Here is a 14761-nt window from a genome sequence, read left to right on the forward strand (position 1 = left end):
CTTCATTTCTGACTGGTTCTTTTTTATGTTTTCTATCTTCAGTTTTATGTTTCCTATCTCTTTGTTGACAGTCTCGTTGAGATCAGTGAGCATCATTATAACCAGTATTTTGCACTCTGCATCTGGTTTGCCTGTTTCCAGTTTTTTTAGTTCCTTTTTGGGAGCTTTGTTTTGTTCTTTTATTTGGGACATGTGTCTTTGTCTCCCCATTTTGGCTGCCTCCCTGTGTTTGTTATTATGTATTAGGTAGGGCTGCTATGCCTCCCAGTCTTAGCAGAGTAGCCTTATGTAGTAGGTATTCTGTGGGACCCAGTGGTGCTGTCTCCCAGACACTGGGTGCTCTAGGGTTGTCCCTTATGAGAGTTGTGTGTGTTCTTCTGTTGTAGTTGAGCTGTGGTTGCTGTTTGCACTTCAGTGGGAAGGACTGACTCTTGGTCTGATTGGTTGTGAGGACTGGTATGACTACAGTAGAGGAGCTGCTGTGCAGGGGCTGATCCTACAGAGTAGAATTCACTTTAGAAGGGCTCTAGTGCCTGCCCAGTCTGTCCTTTGCGTGTGTTGTCCTTGGAGGTGGCCGTGTGATGTTCCAGCTCAGTCCGAACTGGCCACAGGGTATGCAAACCCCAGGATCACCTGGCATGAGCCACAAAGTAATCCACATATGGCCTCCACCTGCACTGGGTTTGGAGGTGCATCAAGAGGCCAAGCAATGAACCGATGCCAGCTGTCACTAGTGCCGGCTCAGGGCTGCTCAGCAAGATGTACAGGATGCTCTGAAGCCAGATGCTGCTTGTTTGGGTTTTGTGAACTTTTGAGAAATTTTAGGAAAGTCTGCAGCATGAGCCAAGGCAGGCCATTTATATTGAAAAGCCACTGGAAGAGGCTTGAGTGTGCCCGAAAGTTAGGTGGGAATCACCAGGGTACAACAAATGAACAGTGTTAGCCAGGTTGATGGAGACTCATATATGGCAACTGCCTGTGTCTGCATGCTGGAAGAGGACAGGGCTCAGTGAAGAAACAATGGATTCTGCCAGCTCCTCCATCTAGGAGAAATCTGCCCCTCTAGCTTTCACTCTGGAGCCAGTTTCTCCCCATATGTCCCTGGTGTCTTTCCAGCTGCTCCCCCAGTGCTGAAACTCAAAGCAAGTGAGTCTATTGGCGAGTAAGTCTTTGTATGGGCCCTTTAAGAGGAAGGACTGGGACTCCAGCCACCCTCATCTCAGCCACAATCTTTGCTATTTTTCACAGCCAGAAGTTATGGGGACTTCTCTCCTGGGCAGTGGAACTCCAGGCTGGGGAACCTAGTGTGGAGCCGGTACTCCTCACTCCTCTGGGTGTACCACTGCATCAGAGATATCCCTTCTGGTTTTTAATGGTGACACGTGGATGTGGGACTAGCCTGCTCCACATCTCTGTCCCTTCTACCAGTCTCAAGTTCTGTCCCTTCTACCAGTCTGTATGTCCCGAGTTGTAGGGCTTCAGTTCAGCTAGACTTCAGGAGATTCTCAATAATGGTTGTTCTGTAATTTAGTTGTAATTTTGATGTGGTCATGAGAGAAGGTAAGCACAGCATTTACTTACTCTGCCATCTTGACCAGAAATCCCAATCTGCCTTTTTTGAGAAAGAGAGAGTGGGTTTCAGGCTATGACTTTCTCAAGCAACAATATTTAACTAGCATGGAATAAGATGTATGATTTTCCATGTATTTATTTTTAGTCTCCTATTTATTTTATGGTAATAACATAAAATTTACTTTTATTAACTTAAATATTAAACAGTGAGATGATTTACAGAAAAATAAATGGCCCAGGTAATATATGGTATGGCAAAAATCATGAAAGGTGAAAATGACAGAAAAGCTGTCTAGTAGATAAAGAACTATGAGCCAATTAGAGCTGTCTTCAAAATAAGGTTAGAAAACAGATTTTTGTATTGTATCCCATGATGTTAAGTTTTGTACATTGATATCTCATGTAATTTTATGCACAAGAGAAGCAGTTCATTTAAAATTTCTTAGATACAAAATGTAAACAAGTTTCCATACTTGCTGTCTTATAGGTATAAGAGGGAGGGGAGGCAAAAAAAACCCCTCTTTCTCTTTTTATAGAGCATATGCAAACTGGCAAAACCTAAGCATTGTTTATTGGTTAAGGGCATGGGCTAGTTTTACTGCTTATTAGTTTGTAACAATCATATGTGTGTGTGTGTGTGTGTGTGTGTGTATGTACATATATACATATATAATACATACATACATATGTACATTCATAAATATGTAGGGATGTTTGTAAACTGAACACAGTGATAAACACATAGAAATAGCATAATACAGGCCTATTATTCCATTGTTATTTAAAATTAGCACAGTTGCTGCTTTTATCATTTTTTAATAATAGAAGTGAATCATTAGAAAGGCCATTCTCTGAGGATATCACATTTAAACACTTTATATCTCCCATCTTTTCATTCTTTACTCTTCATATTAGGCTCAAGGATAATTTGGATCCCTTTACAAAAATTGTTTTCCCATATTCTCTAGCATTTATATTGTACCTTTTCAAATTCTTATCTCATAGCCAATTATATATAGGACCATGGTTCCCCAGGTGAAGGTAGCCCAGTATATGACAATTGGCTCAGGATATCTGGACTGCTGGAGACCGTGGTCTCTCAGGTTTTATAGACACACTAATAATAACACTGCTTAACTGACTGAATTATAAGAATTCATTCAGAATGAGTAGAAAGGATAGTGAATTTGGTCTACTTTACTAGTAATATGTCTCTTAGGAGAAGGTAGGCTGGTCATAGATTATATAAGTTAATAAGTACAAAACAAACTAAATTTTATGGACCATTAGGCTTTTATTTCTTTTTTGATAAACTATTGTGCCTGATTTTTTATTCAGTAATGTTTTTTTCATTTTTTTATACAGTATTCCTCATTCCTGAGGTTGATCTCTTGTGTGAAACCCTTTGATAGAAAGCTGACTCATAGAAATGGGTTCTGAGAAGCCAATCTAACTTGAAAAGAAATGAAAAATTAACTCTGTGTGTATGTGTTTCTATTCAGTAAAATATCAGAGGGAAATGAATTGGCCTTGCAAATGGAGATGCAGTGGCCCTTGTCTGAGACCAGGAGAGTGAGATCCTCTTGGAGGAAATATGTTGAATGAATGATACAATCTACTTCCTAAACTCAGCTCAAATACATACACTTACAAAATATGGTCACATAGATTTTTGTTGTTGTTACATACTTTACCCTCTCCCCCAGCATGGGCTATTAGTACTCAGCCCAGTTTCTCCCCTTGGGATCTACTCTCAAGTCTCCTACTTAACCCTGTTATCCAAAAGTTCTAGGGATTGACGTTATCTCAAGTGGACGAGTCCTGCTTCCATTAAGGTAAGAGACTGATTAGACCACAATTGCCACATGTTGTAACACATCCCATACTGTCACTGCTGAAGATGGGTCCTCCAAAGTCTGATATCTCTCTGACATGCCCTTGCTAGCTGGGCCTTTCTAGTGCTACAGTGGTATCCAATAGTAAGCTCCAAAGTTGTAGCTCTCTTATATCATTTTCCACAAGGCTGACACCAGTCCAGACTGGCTGAATCCTGAGGAAATTCTGGCATCAGCTACATGCTGTGCCACAATCATTCTTATATATCTCAAACTCTAGTCACTATACCTGATGATTCTTTTTCTCAGAGTTAGCTTTATTTCACAGATTTTGTTGCTTTTCCCTTCCAATGCACCTTCCAATGCAGATCTATCCTAGTTCACAGTGATAAATCTTCTTAACTTTAGAGATATAGAAGTCTAACCAATTTTTCTGCATGCGAATCTGGAAAAAAAAAAAAAACAGGGTCAATAACCTATCTGAATTCAATGTCACTTAGTCTCTTTCATGTCTAATCATCTGAAGTGGAAAGCCTGTCTGCATCTTTAATACATAGTATAGTCAGAGATATCCCACTACAGTGACTGCTTCCCACCTGGGGGACACTGGGTATAGAAGAGCTTCATTTCAAATTCTAGTTTGTTTGTTCTTTATATAACAGGGAATTTTGAGAAGCTGCCAAATTGTCCCAAAAAACCAAAGCGGGTGTCCTAAAATATAATTAGTACATTCTCCACGGATATACTATACTTCCTCTCAGGAAACAAACCCACTATTTCCTCAACCTTGATGCTGTTTATCCTTTAGAAGACAGATATCATACCATGGCTCATTCTGTTTTTCTTTTATCTGTGTACTCCAAAGATAAACAAACCTCAATGGGGTCTGAAAATTTATTTCTCAAGATCCATCCACATTTATCAAATAAATTATCGAGCTGGAAACCCCACAAGGTTTGTGAGGGCTGTCAGACATCATTTAGCAACCACATCTGGCACATCAGGCTTTAGTGGTCATGAAGCTTTGAAGAAAACTAATGTCCAAGTAGAAAGTCTAACCAAAAGGAAACTTGGACTAAGTTCAAACCATCCTTGCCCTAGTGGCTTGAGGTTGTTCCTCTTTGTTTTTCTTGAACTCTCTAGAGAGTCTGACCATATTCTTCCGCCTCTAGCTACTACATGTGGAATCACAGAATTGGCAGGGGTCTCAGTGGCCAGCTAGTCTAAACTTTTATTCAAGTCACAAATTCCTTCAATATTATAACATTGACACAGATGATCAAAAGTAAAAATAAATACCTTATGTCTAAATATTTAAAAATTACAAACAAAGCTAAAAAACGGTTAAGTAAATATGTTCTGTCTTCCAACCTTGATAAAAATGTCTAAAATAGCTTCATCACTACCTGTAAAACAAGGTTTAATTTAGAATTCTCAGACCCCTTAGATTTCTATTTTAGAACGTAGCAATGCAGGGAATGCTAAGCCTGGCCCAGTCTGAGGCCCTTCTTTTTTCAATCCCAGATCCACTTAACACTGTGTTGCACCCCATGCTAGCCTGCACCTATAAATAAATCCATATTACCCCCAAACAGTTGCCCCATGGCCACCTCTCAGACATGGATGTATGTATCTTTGAGAGAACAGATCTTCACAAGCCATGAACAAAAAATATGCACATGGAATTCCCAGATCTGGAGTACCCACTTTGTTGTCAAGAAGGGAAAGGAAGAAGAAGAATAAATCCAAAAGGGGAAGGCTAGAGGGGCATGACTGGAATGGATCTCTCTAAAGCATGGGATTCAAGAGAGGGGTCCCTTTGCTCAAGTACAGCACCACAAGTTGTCAAGAATATTAACTCACTTTACAATTAAGATAGGAGCATAACATTAGAACAAATTCCAGAGTCAGCCAAGATTCTACCTTGAGACCTCAACAGACAAAATGCGTTAGTTGGGAGAAGCAATTCCAGAACCAGTGTTAGTATCTGAAGTTCTCCTTCCTTGAAGACTTCAGCGAGCCTCCTTTTAGGTCATACATGGATCTCTTTTTAGGATCCTAAATGATTCTGAACTTCCAGTGTGAGTCTGAGATTAATCAGGTCTGCCTTCAGAAACTCTCCGAAGATAGGATCAAAAGAAATGGATGTCTTACTAGCTTGATGGATTTTGCATGCTTTTTCTGGGCCAGACCAGACTCAGTTCTTCTAAGAACTAAGACACTGGGGGAACCCAAGAGATTGGCTCTTCCATGATTCCAAAGGGAGACTGTGTGAAGGCTTTTATTAGGGTTCTCCAGAGAAATAGAAAATTTGGAGTTTATATACAGAGGGTGCCAAAAAATGTATACACATTTTAAGAAAGGGAAAAAAAAACTGTATTAAAATTGTAATACTGAATATATACTGATAACAAAAGATGAATACAAGTCATGTGTATACATTTTTTTGGCACCCCGATATATATGCCATATCCCTGCCTCCACCTTGCCTCCCAGAATAGCTGGCATGGGGCTGCTCTCGGAAGTACCAACTACAGGGCCCTTTTGGGAAACATGCACCATGAAGAGTCCCAGAGCGAGTGGCGTCACAGACCCAGGGAGGGGCCCTGTAGGCAGGAGGTAGAGTTGAGCACCTGTGTGACAAATGGCCACATCACCAGCCAGGTGGGCAGAGTACCATGAAGGAGCAGCCACTGGTTTCAAGGGAACAGTGGTCAGGCCTCCAGCTCAGAGCTGGCTGGTGGGTCCTTGAGAAGGGGTTCAACATAAATATTTGTGATTTATTTTATCACTAAGTAAATAAACGTATGTGATTTACTTTAAAGAATTAGCTAACACAATCTGTAGGGTAGGCCAGCGGCTGAAGACCCAGAAAAGAATTGATGAGTTCAAGTTCAAAGGCAGTCTGCTGGCAGAATTTCTTCTTCTTCCGGGGAGGTCTGCCTTTCTTATCTGAAGGCCTCCAACTGATTGTAGGAGGCCCATCCACATTATGAAGGGCAAGCTGCTTTACTCAAAGTCCACTCATTTAAATGTTACTCTAGTCTAAAAAAATACCTTTACATCAATATCCAGACTAGTATTTGACCAAATATCTGGACACTGTGGTCTAAAGTTGACACAAAATTAACCATCACAGGCTCAACGACAAAGAATCTGTACTTAGGTACAACAGCAAGAACAACATTAAAAATAAAACCTGGTTTGCCAAGTGGTATCACATTTTTTAAAGTTGTACTTGCAGATATCCATCTTACTATTCTACTTGGGAAAACATCAGGAACCTGGGGGTGGGCATGGCTATTAGGGCATGACTAATAGGCTGACTATTAGTTAAAAACTCCAAGGTTCATTTTCATTCCAGACTGCTGGCAGGCAAAAATGTCAGTACTGGAAAACCATATAACTTCCATGGAGTAGCAGCTTTACTAGGCAAGATAGGAAGAGTTTGAATTTCAGTTGAATTTCAGGAAATCCTATATTTAGCAAGTTGGGATGATACATCAAGTCCCATAAATAAAAGCAGTCCAGGTTACTTGTAACTGTACTGATTACCTTCCAGTCCACTTCATGAACCAGAACCTTCGGTAGTAAAGTTAGGTATTGGTTTCTCTTAAGGTGTTTTTCCTCTATTTCTTTTTTACTTTGCATCAGTGTGGGGTGGTGTGTGTGTGTGTGTGTGTGTGTGTGTGTGTGTGTGTGTGTGGTGTGTACATACATGGAGAGGGGGGAGGTAAGTGGGGGTACAGAGAAAGGGCAGAGATTTAGTTCAACACAGTAGTCTCATCTGTCTCTTTAGGTGACTTGGTCTCGGCCAGGGTTACATTCAGAGCCCCATTTCCTCCCCCTAGTAATCTCCACAATGGTATCTGAGTGTAGACGTGTAGTTGAGAGAAGGCACGGTTCTAGGATCTATCCCATGCTGCCTGGATCTTTGCTGGTCCCTTCTGTGCAGTGGCTGCTCTCAGCTGCTCCCTGGACTGATGATTCTGTTGGCATCTGCTGCTGAAGGCCACAGCTGGTGTAATTCATAATTTATGGTCTCTTCTCTCAGCTCATCTGGGCCCAGGAATTTCTCCTGAGAACTCAATCCTTCCTCAGTCCTTGGTGGTGCTGTGCATCCCACCTGAGGTCTGACTGCTCTTCCCTAATGGTTACCAGGTCAGATGTTTGCTCTGCGACCTCCAGCTCCAGAGCTACTTGACCCTTACTTAGCGACCTTCAGCAAACTTTTACCACCCTTCCTGGGGCAAGTAGAAATTTTTGAGTCTGTCTATACAGCTTGGGAACAAAGCTAAATTCCAGGCCTGTCTCTGTCTAATCCACACAGCTTTTACTTTCATGTGACCACCTGCTAAGGGATGAGTTATGTCTCCCAAAAGATATTTGAAGTCCCAATAAGCGGCACCTCAGAATGTGGCCTTGTTTGGAAATAGGGTTGCTGCAGATGTAATTAGTTAAATTAAGATGAGGTCATACGGGACTAGAGTGAGCCCTTAATCCAATGTGACTGGTGTCATGAGAAGAGATACAGACACACAGACGCATGAGGGGAGAATGCCATGTGACGACCCAGGCAGAGATTGAAGTGCTGCAGCTGCAGGACAAAGAATGCCAAGGATAACCAGCGAGCCACCAGAAGCTGGGAGAAGCAGAGCTCAGAGGCCCTGCTGATACGCTGACTTTGGACTGCTGGCTTCCAGAACTGTGATACAATAAATTTCTGTTGTTTTAAGCCACTCAGTTTGTAGTACTTTTCGTATGTTAGCTCCGGAAACTAATACACAACCCAGGTCCTGTGAGGGGATCTCCTACCAGCATGCCAAGCAAGAAGCAGGACAGACCCTGGGGTTTTTCCTCAGCCTACCATTGCCCTGCTCTACCCTGGGGGTTCTCCTCAGTCTAACAGTGCCCTTCTAACAGTGAAGTCAGGGCACAAGGCTGAGCGCCTGCTTTCCATACATTAGTCTCCCTTTCTCCCAGCAATTCTGCACGACTCAAAAGATCAAGTTTTCCTAGCTTACTTTTCCTCTCTGACTCAAACACCCCTTTTCTAAAACTATGATCAAATCCACCAGGCCTTACCTCTTGGTATATTAAAGGAAACAAAAAGGAAAGAATTTTAGAAATACTTTTTTATCTTTTTTTAAAAAAAACTGGGTTTTGAGTCTCTTGCTTTGCTGCAGACCCAAATCTCCCATTTGGGATGATGCCAGAAACTGGCTGTTGACAATCTCATTGTCCTGACAATTCTTAGTCTCATGCACATGGAAGGATCGTCACATGTAGCTGTGCCGCAAAAAGCTCGGACACGAAGTATACTTGAGAGCACAGCCATCAATGACAGAATCATCACTCTGTTGCTTCCCCATTTGCAGACAACTTGTAACCATGCTCTCTCCTCTCCTTGAGAAGTGAAGAAATCCTTAGCTGTACCCTCTTGTCCTCCAACCGATTTGTTTTTCTGCGAATTTCCCTCTGGCAGTCTGGACCAGAAGCAGCCTGGTGGGCACACTGTCAGCCATGGGGGCTCAGGACTCAGGGTCAGTACTTCTCCTTATAAATAGATCTTTTATCTGACTCATTTGGTGGCTTCCACTGCTCAGTGTCACTGTGTGTTGATGGTCATGATCATTTTTGTGCTTCCAGTATTGCCATGTTCCTCCTAGAAACTTTGGAGTGGACATTACTGGTCGCCTACAACATTCACTGTCCTTTCTCCCTTTCCACTAGAACTGCTATACTGTTTAGGTATCCACCCTTTTCTGACACACCCCATTTATTAAGGCCTAGGTCTGCTGCTTGCAATTATGGGGAAAACTATCCTTAGGAATAGACTATTCGGCAAATCTCAGAGAGGAAACACATCTGGACTCATCAACTGAGGCCCAGTGAATCCACGATGTACATTATATGAGTCAATGACTTTCCATACAGTTTAAACTCAATTGGTGGACTTGTGATTGACAATACCCTAACAGATACAAACTTTAGTGGACATTTTAGAGGATGTACAATGTTGAAAAAATGACGCAGATCAGTTTAGCTTTTTTAGTCATAGATGCATAAAAAATTTGTTATGCTTGAGTGTTCTGGACACCATGGAAGATTTATTGCTTGTATTTCTACTTGTAGACTCATGACCTTTCTGTATTGTCTCTTGATAGTCTCTGGCGCTCATGCTAAGAACATTATAGATTTACTTAATCGATAAATTCAAAGAATGACTATTTCGTAGTATACTCCAGAGAAGTTTTTCAGTTAGTTTTTAATATTATCAATCATGCATAAGTGAGAAAATAGAAATACTGAAAAGGAAAAGACTGCCTTAAGCCCACAGATTTCCATAATCTAGGTCATCATTACAAACAAAATCAGTGCAGAACAATTCAACAAACATACAAAACACTGAGATTTTATCTGATAAGCTAGATCCAGATTCTTAACTCAGTACATTTCTACTGCAGTCATAGATCAAGATTCTCACACCATTAAAAGTAAAGATCTGTAATATGAAGACATTAGTTGCAAGAAATTCTCATCTTTTTGAACACTTTATGAAGGCAAATGTATCGGTAAATGTTTGGAATAGCACAAGGTAAATAGGCATTTTCCATTGGAAGGGACATACAAATCACATTTCCTTTTAAACAACCCCATAAGTGCTACATTACTATGAATGTTTTTCGCTTGAAGGTTTTATTCTTAATTTTCGCCTCACTTAAATCAATAGTCTGTGAGAGAGCTGAAAAAAGAAAGGAAGATTGAAATACAATTAATTAGCTTCTCTTTGGTTGTTTTAAGAAGCTTAATTTAGCAAAGAATTTTCTGGAATAAAATCTGGGTTATCTTTAAATTCATTTTTGTCATCTCTCCTTAGTATGTTTATTATTGTTAATATTAATACAATATAAAACTAAATATTTGGTTGTTTTATCAAATTGTCATTTAAATAAAGCCTCAAAAGGTAAAACTCTTTCAATATGCTTCCTGCTGGAATTACCCAATTATTTAAAAAAAAAACAAAATCTAACACACTGGCGATAAGTTTACCCACATACTATTTATTCATGTCTGAAAAACATAGTTTTCTGAAGCATGCGGGTAATAATTAAACACTTATGCCCTTTTTCCTTCCTTTGCCTAAGCATGGGGGAATCTTGGACCCTACATGTTCTCTCCAATAGGTAGAGTCAGGACACAAGAAAGCGTATCAGTCGAACAAAGGGGGAATCCCAAAAGCCCAATAGTAATGCCATAATGTCGCTCCACAGCCAAAGGAGGAATGCAGAAACACTGCCATTCCACACTCCTTGGCACTTTTGCCCAGGAAGGTGTGGTTATGGGGTGACAGGGTGGAAATGGGGCAGGGAGTGAAGATCAGATGAACCAGACCCCTCTGGGAGAGATAGCCTATCTCTGAAAGTAAAGCAAGGCTACATATCTGTGATTTCTCATTGTAGCCCTGATTCTAGTCAGGACTTGCTGTGTGCTTTGGAATCACTCTTTATCATTAATTTCTTTACTCGCAACAAGCATAAGTTCATGCACTGAGAATGACAAGTCGTTCATTATGGCATTTTGAGGTTTCTATTCAAAACTGGGTGTTATAGAATAAATAATGCTAACAAAAATCTTGAAGCCATCCTGGATAGATACCTATCTCATTTATGTGAGCTAATGCTAAATGAATGTAAAGCAACATGATCACCTTTACCTTATTAATGTGGATGGGGCAAAATAATCTAATCTGAATGATTTCCAAAGAATAAAAGCAGTAAATTTAAAGGAGCACAGTGATTTAACTTAATTAGTTTAATTAATTTGAAGCTTGGGCCTATATGATGTATTTCCTTTGCTTTCTTTCACTGGAGTTATTTGTTCTAAGAGTAGATATTGAGGACTTCTGTGCGATGAAACTAAGCTAAGGGCTTCGTGATATAGCAAACCTAAACAAGTTATTGGTTATTATCTTCCATGCTATTAAAAGCAATAGTGCATAACACACACTAAGTGCTTAGTCAATATTTATTGAATGTTGAATAAATAATCCATAGCAAAAGAAAAACTATAAATCACTTCTCTTATTATATTTTACACTGTATTTACTTATTTATTTAAAGTTAACATTAAAATTCATTCTGTATACATCTGTTCAATGGCCAGGTAAAGACATTCGATTATTAAAATTTGGCTACAAAGGCACCAAACTGATAATTTATGCACAAATGATGAGCAATATATTTTGTGATTTCAAAATACATCACAAACTATTTTAATGAGCGGGTGATTCTATTAATTGACAATAAGCACTTCTGTTTGGAGTGAATTTAACGTTAATCTAAGGATCCCATTAAAATTCTAGTGAGACACTGTGTAAGAAAGTGCTCTGTAAAGTACTATGAAGCTTTTTATAAAGCACGGAGTTATCAGAATGGAAGCTGATGTCAGACAGGTTGGAGTTTAAGTCCTAGGTCTGCTGCTTGCTGGTTCTACACCCTTGGGCAAGTTATTTTTCTCCTACAAGCCTTTGTTGTCTCACATATAAAATGTAAAAAGAATAATACTGTCTACCTCATGTTTTTTTAGTGAATACGAAGTGAGTTAATGAAAAAAAACATTTTAGCCTAGTGGCAATTCAGAGCAAGAACTCAAAAATTATAGTCCTTTCATCTTCTTTTTCTTCATATTATCATCATCACCAAAGTTGGTAATTTCTCCCTTACTGTTCATCCGACAAAACATGAGGATTAACAGGAGGAAAAAAAAAAGGAAAACAAAAAATAAGCAAAGATGCTGCTAAATCAAATTTTTGTACCTCTCACCTGGAGCAATCTGCAAATTGGTCTCCTCAGGCTTGTCCTCTTCAGATCAGTCTTCCAAGATATTCAAGTGACCTATTTAGAACAGAAACCTGACCGTATCACTCCTCCAATCTCTTAAGCAGTTGCTTCTTACTACTTACCCGGCAGAGCCCGGGACGTGTAGTCTGGCTTTTAGGTGGGGTCTTTCAGAATTAAGCCCCTGCCCACCCCTTCAGCCTCAGCTCTAATTAGGGAGACCAGATTAGATCAGGTAGATCAGGTAGACCTGGTTACCTCCTGGCCCAATTCTCCCAGGTCATGACTTAATTAAGAAAACATCAAAAAACTGAACAACTTAGCTCAGACTTTGTTACTTCCTGGGAAGCTTTGTGCTCACCCATTTGTCAAATTGGTTTAAAAACACACTACACAGAGAACTTCTTGTGGGTAGGTTCCCAGGTCTTCCCACAGTGCATGGCATATTTCAGGGGTTCAAAAACTATTTTCAAATGAGTGGCTCAATGAATAAATCACTGTTAAGATTATCAGAGGCAACTACATAGAGTTGCTGGAGCCCAGTACATATATAGGGCTTGAGGCAGACTAAAAATAGTTCTTTTCCCAATCAAGTTTGTAAACAATGAAAAGATAGACATGGAAGTCTGACAGAAGGAGGTAAAAGTGCCATCCTTCTTACTGATACAGCTGATAAAGGAGGGCATGGCTTAGGTGCATGACAACAGCAGACTTCCTACACCTCACTTCAGAATTGGATAGACTTACCCACCAGTCACTACACAGTTCCCCACAAGGGGACTTGCCTCTGCACAACTTACAGCATGAAGGAGCAGACCAGAATGTTTAGTTCCTGAGGGCAGCTGACTGCCAACTACACAGAGCTGGTTTATTTCCCGAATACACCAATGGGAGAGTTGCACGTACTCCTCTGGGACAGAGGGACTCAAGTAGGGGAGAGAGGCCAAGAGGGTTACAGCAACTGACGTAACTTGGACTTGTAAGCATGCAGCCAAAGGAAGTTGCTCCCTTCCCCAATATCCTCATGTGAACTACTTAATTTTGATGCTAGTCACATTTCCCATAAGTGACAGGAAAAGTAGATCACAAATACGGCCAAATTTTCTATGTGTGTGTGTGTATATATATGTATATATATATATATATATCCATCAATAGATTATATTTTGACTTCCCATCTTTTAAGTTGATCCATGAACACAGGTTGAATGATGTACTTAGATAAATTTATCAAGATCTTAAAATTATTTTGGCTTCTAAAAGACTGTATCTCCCTTTTTACTCAATTAATTCAATGAAACCTAGCAAATATTTATAGAAAGCTTGCCAAGTGGAAAACACCGTAGAGTATAAAAATGAATACATGACAGTGATCTTCCTGGAGCTTGCAACCCAGTCAACATTATCTCCTGGATTTTTTCTCTTAGGTACAGAAAAGGGAACAAGCTCACTTGTGAGATCCAAAAAAATAGAGACAGATATTTACAATTTTCTTTCCAATTTCCAAATGTTTTTCTGAGCAATTAAGTGACTGTTCACCCAATTTTAAAACATTTCTCTTTTTCTATCATCAGCGTTAATGAGACCAACGATTCTACTGGTAAAGGTCATGGAAACCACTGGAGAACATTTATCTTTCTCATCTTGACCATATTGCCCTATCTCACAAATGCTTACAATTGGTAAAGAGAGGAACTGGGTGAAAGGGTTTGGATGGATTGTTCAAATCCATCACCACACTGAAAAACAATTCAAACTAGCAGATGGATTATTTCACCTTCCTGTATGAAAGCATCATGCTTACTTCTTTCCTATCCTGGATTCTTGGACTTTCTATCATTCTTTTGTGAAAAAAAAAATCTTGACCTCATATTTATAAAAATTCTATTTGTTTTCTATTTAATTAGATTCTGGAAAACTATCCACATTATTTCACTAGATTTTAAACTCACAATATTTTGTTTTGTTTTGTTTTGTTTCTACCTCATTTTCTCTTCCATTTTATCATCAAATTGACAGAACTACTCAAAAGAAACAGGGATTAAGTATAATTTTAATTCCTAAGAGATTCAGATACAGAGTCTACTACCAACTTCAACGTTTTAGCAAAACCACCATGTTTCCCCAAAAACAAGACCTAGCTGGACAATCAGCTCTAATGTGTCTTTTGGAGCAAAAATTAATATAAGACCTGGTATTATATTATATTATATTATATTATATTATATTATATTATATTATATTATACTATACCCGGTCTTATAGTAAAATAAGACCGGGTCTTATATTAATTTTTGCTTCAAAAGATTCATTAGAGCTGATTGTCTGGTGAGGTCTTATTTTGGGGGAAACACCGCATTATGGAGAAATTTGTAATTTTGTTTCCCTCAGTTATACTGAATCATGTAATAAATAAAGTACCAATTACTAAAATTTGGAGGAGGCCTGCATGTTCTCAGCATTGTTTTTGATTGTCAGAAAAGCAGCTTCTCTTCTTTCTCTCACCTCCATACT

At 39.5% G+C, this 14761-nt stretch overlaps 1 long non-coding RNA gene across 1 annotated transcript; it reads right to left on the reverse strand.

Annotated features, from left to right (window-relative positions):
* Positions 1-2512: 2512 nt before the first annotated feature.
* LOC117034545 (uncharacterized) lies at positions 2513-13160 on the reverse strand. Its single transcript, XR_004425109.1, has 3 exons — positions 13048-13160; positions 12233-12304; positions 2513-3852 (listed from the first exon to the last, which is right to left on the reverse strand). It is a non-coding gene; the product is annotated as an uncharacterized LOC117034545 (long non-coding RNA).
* Between the last annotated feature and the right edge of the window lie 1601 nt (positions 13161-14761).

Source organism: Rhinolophus ferrumequinum, chromosome 2, assembly GCF_004115265.2.
Source record: "Rhinolophus ferrumequinum isolate MPI-CBG mRhiFer1 chromosome 2, mRhiFer1_v1.p, whole genome shotgun sequence".
NCBI lineage: Eukaryota > Metazoa > Chordata > Mammalia > Chiroptera > Rhinolophidae > Rhinolophus > Rhinolophus ferrumequinum.